The 9605-nt window shown below is 35.5% G+C and overlaps 2 protein-coding genes across 46 annotated transcripts in view; one reads left to right on the top strand and one right to left on the bottom strand.

The window, feature by feature from the left end:
* The window catches only part of PTPRD (protein tyrosine phosphatase receptor type D), a 2344803-nt gene that overhangs the window by 1477700 nt on the left and 857498 nt on the right, over positions 1 to 9605 (top strand). The window lies entirely within an intron of this gene.
* Positions 4260 to 9605, bottom strand: part of LOC108314930 (uncharacterized proline-rich protein-like) — a 312726-nt gene continuing 307380 nt past the window's right edge. The window contains exons 3-4 of the transcript XR_005202734.1: positions 8994 to 9091; positions 4260 to 4670 (exon numbers count right to left, since the gene is read on the bottom strand). The gene's annotated coding sequence lies outside the window, so the exon portion shown is untranslated. The remainder of the gene's footprint in view (positions 4671 to 8993; positions 9092 to 9605) is intronic.

The following is a 9605-nucleotide window of genomic DNA, read 5'->3' as shown; positions in this document are numbered from 1 at the left end:
AGAGAGATAAGTCAATCTGAGAAGGTGATGTGAAAATAGAAGCAGATGTCAAAAGACAGAAAGTTCAAGATGCTACCTGCTAGCTTTGAAGATAGAGAAAGGGGCCACAAGCCAAAGAATACAGGCAGCCTAAAAGCTGTAAAACATAAAGAAATTGATTCTCTTCTATATCCTCCAGAAGAAAAATGGCACTGCTATCCTATTTATTATATCCTATATCTAGAAATATAATAAATTTGTGCTGTTTTAAGCAAAAAAAAATTGATGTAATTTGTTACAGCAGAAATAGGAAACTAATATAATAGGCAGCAATAATAAAGCACGACAGGCATTGTGATAAGGGAAGTACGTAAATGTTGAAGTCATATTCCAGTAGGATTTACTGAAACTAGTCCAAAAATTTCAGAAAGGTTTTCTGAGGAAGTGATATGTAACATAAGAATTCAAGGATGAATAGTATCAAATAGAAAAGAGGAGTGCTAAAGGGAATTAGAGAGAAAAGAAAAATATCTGAAGGCTTACATGTGGACAAGAGCAAATTCTGCTTTGAAGAACTGAGGGATTTCAATATATCTGGACAACAGAATTCTAGGATACTGTCAAGTTTTGGGCTACTGAATGTACTGCAGTCAGATCATGAAGGGTAGAGTCAGTTATTAAATGTTTAGAGGTTTGATCTTTATCATAACGACAGCAGGAAGGCTTTGAAAGATTTTAAGTGGGAGAATATCATAACCATATTCTCATAAGTGCACTGTAGAGAACAGGTTACGGGAGAGAGAGATTGAGGGGAAAAAAAGGCCGATTAGGAAGAGATGGCGGCCGTTCAGAAAAAAAATATATAGTACTTGCTTTGACCTGGGTGGTGGCTGTGGCAATAAAGAGCAGTATCCAGAAAGTGATTTGACAATAGAAACTAAATTGCTTGGTGATTTACTAGATGTGAGAGATATCCTGGGTAGATGTCAGTGGCATTCCTGGGATAGAGAACACAAGAGGAGAATTAAGTGTGGAAATGTGGAAGAAAGATAAGGAGATCATGAGTACATCTTTGGGTGGGTTAGGCTTCAGGGGCCTTTGAAACATCCACATAAAGTGTTTAGTAAACAGCTAAATATTTAGGCAAGGATCCCAGAAAAGATGCCTGTACTGGCAGAAGAGATTTGGAAGTCATCAGTTTACAGTCTTTGACGTTTTGGGAGTGGACAAACTTACCACAAGCTTCTTGGATTCATTTCATAAGTCCTAGAGTGAGGTGGAGAAAAAGGCTAGAACAGAGCTTTGAAGGTCATCAATATTTTAAGTGAGAGTAGAGAAAGGGAGTGTTCAGAGGAAAACAAAGAGAAGCTGGTGTGGAAGGAGGCACACCAGGAGAGAGTTGTACCACAGGAAGCAAGAAAATAGAGCGTCCTAAAGAAAAATTTCCAACAGTATCAAATGTTTCCAAGGAGTTAAGCTGGCTGAAATGTAGCCACATTTTGCAATATGTAAACCTGGATAACCTGTGTGAGAGCAAGGTCGGTGGCATATGGCAGGAAAAACAATCATGTTGAATGAGTTGAGGAACTTGGGACAGGAAATATTGATAGTGCCTTCAAGAATTTTGACTGGAAAGGGGAGAGGAGAGAAAAATATAGTACTTGCAGAGGTAGTTTAGGTTGAAGTTTGTTTACTTTTTATTTTCTGCTTTTTTTTTTTAAACCATGCGTGATGAAATTCTAATGAGATTCCTCCAGAAGTGGAGAAAACAAGATCCAAGCAGGTGGAGGGTGGAGATTTTACAGTATGTCTAAGGGATCCAGAGAGGAAGGATTTCAGACTGTAGGTAGATGGTAGATCAATTATGTAGATGGAAAGTCAACTCTTCTTGTCCCGAAAGGACAAAGGCAAAGATAGATGTATGCTGGTTGTTTCTTGGGCAGTGAGAAGTCCAAAAGTTTTCCCCCAGTGGCTTTAAGTAATCTTCTGGATCTGAGGGGGAAGATGGATGAGCTGACGATTTGAGGAGAGTTAGGAAGATTTGAAATAGTATCTGGGAGGAATGAGAATTAAGTTGGGTAATGGAAAGCTAATTGGATTCCCAGGCCCTGTTGAGAGCCTGGGTAAGATTAGCAATCATGAATGTATATTGGCACCGGTCTTCCACTTTTTGGGACATTTTGTAGCAGTGTTTGGCAAAGTTCAGCAGTCTTGGTGCATGCATAAGGAAAAATCTCACTGTGGGGAATTTTCTAGGCACAAATGGACAAAAGCTAGTAGGGCATAGAATAGTCAGATATTGGCAAGAAAATAGTTGAAGATCTTCTAAACACTGGGCCTTGATATTTTCTTCTTTGAAAGTGCTGAATCCCTTATCATGTTATCCTGCTACTCTTTTAGCATCCAAGACAAAAAATCTTAAAATGAAATGTCTTTTAAGATTATACTATATATTAATGAGCTGAGTCCCATTTCATGAAGCTATGGGAACATTTAAACGTTTAGCCAATTTTAATATATATGTATAGCTTATGCATTAATGTTACCATTACTGTCATATAATGTATTACATAGTTTACCATTCAGAGACAAAAGCATGATACACAAGTATATATGTATTTATCTAAAATATATTTTAAATGTATCTATAGTTTTGCCACAGACGTCAATGTACACCTGTGTCTTTATCACTACGAGAAGTAAGGAGAGTAATGTGGGATACCAGTATTCTCATTCAGGAGCCTGTGTGAATCTTTAAGTGTCTGCTCCCTCTAGATTTGATTTTATTTTCTAATTTTCACTTCTTAAATTTTGCTACATCTCTAGTTCTCGTTTCAATTAGAATTAAATTTAAAAATTAAATCTCTACTGCTAAGCAGCCTGGCTTGGAGCCCAAATGAAGCCACACTCTCTTCTCAGCGTCTTGTGATCAATTTAGAAAATTAAATATGACTAGAAGAAAAAGTGCCCCATATATGAAAAAAAAAGCCAGATCTCCAATTATATATCTATCTTGACCACTAATTCTTTTCTTATTAATATTACTTTTAATTGACAAAGTGTAATTGTCTACACTACAGGGTACTATATGATGTTTTGATATATGTATACAATGTGAGATAATAAAATCAAGCTAATTAGCATACTACTTACCTCCATTTACCACTTTTTGTGGTAAGACATTTTAAATTTAGTTATTCTGAAATATACAATACATTGTGATTGACTATAGTCGCCCTGCCGTGTGATAGATCTTAAGATACTCCTGCTGTCTAACCAACACTTTGTATCCCTCGACTAGCAAAACCTCATTCCATCCTACCTGCCCCTCCCAACCCCATATCCCAGGCTCTGGTAATCATTTTTTTTACTCTCTATTTCTATGAGATCAACTTTGTTAGAGTCAGCATGTAAGTAATGTAAGTGAGATCATGTGGTGTTTGTCTTTCTGTGCCTGGTTTATTTCACTTAGCATAATATCCTCCAAGCTCATGTTGCTGAAGATGACAGAATTTCCTTCTTCTCAAGCCAAATGGTATTTCATTGTGTGTATATACCACATTATTTAATCTATTATCTGTTGATGGACACAGATTGATTCCATATCTTGGCTATTGTGATTAATACTGATGAACATGGGCATGCAATGAACATGGGCATCCCTTCAACATATTGTTTTTAATTCCTCTGGGTATGTATCCAGAGTGTGATTGCTCAATCATATGGTAGTTTTATTTTTAGGTTTTTTTTGAGCGATCTCTGTGCCATTTTCTATAATGGCAGGACTAATTTATATTTCCAACAACAACAGACAAGTGTTCACTTTCCACCACATCCTCACCAACACTCATCTTTCATCTTTCTCATAGAAGCCATTCTAACAGGTGTGAGGTGGTGTCTCATTTGGTTTTAATTTTGATTACCCTAATGATTAGTGATACTGAGCTTTTTAAAAATGTACCTGTTGGCTATTTGTTTGTCTTCTTTTGAGAACTGCGTTTTCAAATCCTTTGCCCATTTTTAATCATGTTATTTGTTTTCTTGCTATTGAGTTGTTTGAGTTACTTACATATTTTTGGCTTATCACATTAATGGTTTGTAAATATTTTCTCCTGTTCTGTGAGCTGTCGCTTCACTTTGTTAATAATTTCCTTTGCTATGGAGAAGCTTTTTAGCTTGATACAATCCCATTTGTCTATGTTTTGCTTTCTTTTTGTTTGTGCTTTAGGAATAATATCCACAAAATAATTGCCCAGAACAATGTTGTCGAGCTTTTCCGCTAGAAGATTTATCGTTTCAGACCTTATATTTAAATCTTTAATCCATTTTGAGCTAACTTTTATAATGATGTGCGATAAAGATGCAGTGGCATTCTTCTGTATGTGGATAATCAGTTTTCTAACACCACTGATGAAAAAGATTATTCTTTCTCCATTGTGTGTTCTTGGCACCTTTGTCAAAAATCAATTGCCCAAAAATGACTAGATTTATTTCTGGGCTTTCTAACTGGTTTCATTTGTCAATATATCTGTTTCTATGCCAGTGCCGTGAGATTTTTTATTACAATCACTAGATATTTTGAAATCATGAAATGTGAGCCTTCCACTTTATTCTTTTTGCTTAAATGGTTTTCACTGTCAGGGTCTTCTGTAGTTCCATATAAATGTAAGGACTTCAGGAGTTTTTTATCTCTGTGAAAAATGACATTGAATTTTGGTTAGGGATTGTAGTGAATTTGTCAATCACCTGGGTTAGTAAGGGCATTTTAGCAATATTAGTTCTTCTAATCCATGAACACAGGGTATTATTATTCTATTCATTTGCATTTTCTTTTCTTTCTTTTATCAGTGATTTCTAGTTTTCAGTATACAAATCTTTCACCTCTGCGGTTAAGTTTACACCTACATATTTTGTTGTTGCTGCTATTATAAATGAGATTGTTTTTTATAATAATTTTTGGGTAGTGCATTATACATACATAGAAACATTACTGATTTGTGTATGTTGATTTTATATCCTGCAACTTTGATTAATTTGTTTGGTTTCTAACAGCCTTTTGATGGTCTGTAGAATTTCTATACATAAGATCACATCTTCAGCCGATAGTCTCTATTTGCAACTTCTCTTTTTTTCTCTATTCTTCATTTCCTATTTCACTTCTTCTTTTTCTATTAGGTAGTTCTTTTGTTTCTTTCTTTTGCCTAACTACTATGGCTAGGACTTCCAGTACTGTGTTGAAAATAAGTCATCAAAGTTGGCCTTCTTGTCTTGTCCCTGACCTTAAAGGAAAAGCTTTCAAGTTTTTACCGGTGAGTCTGATGTTAGATGTGAGTTTATCTTGAATAGCCTTTATTGTGTTGAGATACATTCCTTCTATGCTTCATCTGTTAGTTTTTATTATGAAAGAGTGTTGAATTTTGTCAAATGCTTTTTCCAAATCTTTTGGGATGATTATTTGGTTTTTGTTCTTTGTTTTGTTATTGTGGTGTATCATATCTATTGATTTGCACTATGTTGAACCATATTTGCATCCCAAGGATAAATCCCACTTGATCATGGTGAACGATTATTTTAATGTGTTATTAAATAAGACATTAAACAGCAAAATTAAGTTTGCTCGTATTTTATTGAGGATTTTTGCATCTATATTCATCTGCAATATTAGCCGATAATTTTTTGCGTTGTAGTATCTTTACCTGACTTTGATACTGGGGTAATGCTAGCCTTATAAAAGAAAATTTTAAGTATTCCTTCCACTTCAATTTTTCTGAAAGGGTCTGAGAAGAAATTGAATTAGTTCTTCTTTTTTTAAATTATTCATTTTTGTGTGTGTGACAAAGTCTCACTCTGTCTCCCAGGCTATAGTGCAGTGGTGTGATCCTGGCTCATTACAACCTCCACCTCCCAGGTTCAAGGAATTCTCCTGCCTTAGCCTCCCAAGTAGCTGGGATTACAGGCGCCTGCCTCAACACATGGCTAATTTTTGTGTTTTCAGTCTAGATGGAGTTTCACCATGTTGGCCACGCTCGTCTCACACTCCTGACCTCATGATCCACCTGCCTCAGCCTCCGAAAGTGTTGGGATTACAGGCGTGAGCCACCACGCCCAGCCTAGTTCTTTTTTAAATGTTTAGTGGTTTGTGGAAGACAAGATAGCAATTCCTCAAAGACGTAGAAGCAGAAACACCAGTTGACCCAGCAATCCCATTACTGAGTATATAGCGGGGAATATAAATAATTCTATTATAAAGATACATGCACATTTAGGTTCACTGCAGCACTGTTTACAATAGCAAAGTCATGCAATCAGCCTAAATGCCCATCAGTGATACTGGATAAAGAAGGTATATATGTACCATGGAGTACTATGCTGTGGTAAAAAGGAATGAGATCATGTCCTTTCTAGGGACATGGATGGAGTTGGAAGCCATTATTCTTAGCAAACATGCAGGAACAGAAAACCAAACGCTGCATGTTCTTACTTATAAGAGGGAGCTGATTGATGAGAACACATGGACACATGGTGGGGAACAACACACTCTGGGCAACTGTCGGGTGGAGCCAGGGAGAGCATCAGGAAGAATAACTAATGGCTGTTGGGCTTAATACCTGGGTAATGGGATAATCTGTGTAGTAAACCACTGTGGAACACGTTTACCTACGTGACAAACCTGCACATCCTCGATGTGTACTGCAGAACTTAAAACTTGGGAGAAAGAGAAAAAAAACAGAGAAGAAAATAAATTTTAGAATTCAGTGGTGAAGCCATCTGGTCCTGGGCTTTTCTTTGATGAAAGAATTTTGAATATTGATTCAACCTCCTTACTCATTTTTGGTCTGTTCAGAATTTCTATTGCTTCATGATTCAATCTTGGTAGGTTATGTGTCTTGGAACTTATTCATTTATTCTAGATTGTCTAATTTGCTGACATTTAATTATTCATACCCATTTCTTATGATCTTTTGAATTTCTGTGGAATCAACTGTAATGTCCTCTATTTTTATTTTTTTTATTTGAGTATTCTGTCTTTTTTCCCTCATTAGTCTAAGGTTTTATTGATTTTGTTTGTCTTTTCAAAAAGCTATCTCTTAGTTTTGTTAATTTTTTGTAATGTTTTTTCTGGTCTCTATTTCATTTATTTCTGCTCTGAACTTTGTTATTTCCTCTCTTTTGCTAACTTTGGGCTTAGTTTGTTCTTTTTCTAATTCCTTAAGGTATAACGTTATATTGTTTATTTGAGATCTTCTTTTCTGACATAGGCATTTATTGCTATAAATTCATCTCTTTGGGCTGCCTTTGCTATGTTCCATACGTTTTTTTTATGTTGTGTTTTCTGACCACTAATTCTTTATGCTCTCACAGAGTGTAGATTAATAGATAAATATCATCACCACTTATTCTTGTCCAAAAAACTGAAAATATGTGAAGAGGCTTTGGATAACCACTTGGTAGCAGAGAATGAGTGTGGAATTGCTCCTGAGAAGCAATTACCTAGGTAGAAAGTACATATTCGTTAGCACCTTTGAATCTAGAGAGGCCCGTTACTTACTTACTCCAATGAAATAGGAACAGGAATAGAACCGATGAGTAACACTTACCAACCAAAGTGATAAAAAATCAGGTATGATTTTCCTGTGGTTTATTCCGTGATCCATCAGCTAAATGGAGAAGACTCTAAGATTTTTGTCAAGGTAGAACCATAAGATAGAAAGAGTCTGGGTCCGCATAGAAGATGATCTAATCTGGAATACCTGAGTTTGATTTTGATGTGAGCAAAAATACATGAAGCCACTGTGAATCATTGAAATGGATGTCCCCAAATCTCCTCAGCCATATATTTATAGATAATCTCTTAGTTATTCCTATAGACAAGTTGATTTAATCAGTTATGCATTGGTGGTTAATAGTTTTCAAAAAAACATTTAAGTTTGAGGTGCTTTTTAATTAAACATACTTATATAAAAGTATTTTTATGGCAAGTATAAATCTGCTCACTTTTTTAAATTTTGGGGTATCTACCATAAAAAACATTAAGATATATGTAAATATCTTGGAAGGTAGAAAGTGGGAATTTTGCATGAAAAATAAGAAAATCAGTTTTATGCATTATAAAATTGACTAAAGGTATTTTTATTAGGAAAGAAGTTTTAAAGCTTGAAAACATACTGATAGTAGTTTACAAAAAGAATGTCAAGACATCAGGCATAAAGATTGCTTCTCTCAGAACCCTTTTAAAACACAGTATTTGATTCTCTTAGTGCTTGTATAAATGTTTTACACCTAAATAAACAAGAACTGTGAGTAAATATTGTCCTGCTCTGAAACAGAAGTCTAAGGCTGAAAGCATATCCTTCACTGATTGGTAGGGGAGCTGTTACTGCGTATCAGTAAGTAAGAATCACCAAGTTACAAGGTCTAAGGGAGAAGTAATTCTGAAGTCTCTGTTCAAGGAAACTGAAGCAGGAGAGACGACATAAGGCAGGCTCCAGGGAAATGAGTGCCTGCATTATTGTGCTTAAAGCAAATGTCCAAGTTTTAGAGTGTTCTGAACCCATCAGTTCAAATTAAAATTGCTAAGATAGATTAGTGGCTTTCAAACTATGCCCAAGTGATATGACCAGGATGCAGTGTTACCTCTTACCCTAACATGAGGCATTTGATGTTGGTCTATGATTATCCATGAATCCAAGCAAACACTGGCCCAGGGAGCACCTTTATGTGAAACAAACAAACAAACGAAGATTTCTTCTCAGGAGGAATGTACCCCAATGAGTAATGTCTTCACTTAGAGCATCTGGGCTAGAAATTTACCATCATACTGAGAGGTCTTGCACTAATAAGCAATCTTGATTATGACTCCAGGTTGAGTTCTCAGACATATAAATCAGTCTTATAATTCTGGTTACCAATATGTGCCACCTTTGTAGGCCAGAGACTTATTTCTGACAACATTAATCCCAGAGTCTCTTCTTTTGCCTTCACCTGCCCCTCCCTCAAGTGTAAGCATTTCTTACTCTTGTATTCTAGGTTGCTGTTCCTATTTAGATGGCCTTGTCTGCATGATGTGCTTATTCATGATACTGAGATCCAATTCATGCACAAAGAAGACAATCTGTAATGGAAACACGTAATTTTAATTTTAAAAATCTAGTTACTAGATTTCTACATTTAAAAAATGAAAAGGCTGATACATTACCCACTTCTAAAATCAAAAGAGAACGTTACCCTTCAATGCATCTTAGAGCAAGCCTATATAATAAGGCAATCATCATTTCAGACTGTACAAGAAACTGATACTCCTTCTGTCTCTCTTGATCATATTGTTTGATTTTAATACCACCCTATCACATTTCTGCATTCATCAGATTGTATCTAACAAGGCAGACTTTAAAAAAAAAACCTATGAATCTCATTGCAACCAGATGCAAGCACACAACACAGAAAATGATAGTTAACTTTTTCAAAAGCAATTACGTGATTCAAATGCAGCAGATTCAAAAATTCTACTTAATAATATTTTGTTACTGGCTAAAAATGTTTACATTGGTATAAAACTTGAGTATTTGAAACCTTCTTAAAAATTAAACAATTTTGACTCAAAGATACTGAAAGCTCAAAATTTTGTT

Source organism: Cebus imitator, unplaced genomic scaffold, assembly GCF_001604975.1.
Source record: "Cebus imitator isolate Cc_AM_T3 unplaced genomic scaffold, Cebus_imitator-1.0 Scaffold164, whole genome shotgun sequence".
Taxonomy (NCBI): domain Eukaryota; kingdom Metazoa; phylum Chordata; class Mammalia; order Primates; family Cebidae; genus Cebus; species Cebus imitator.
This window is presented reverse-complemented; position numbering and strand designations above follow the sequence as displayed.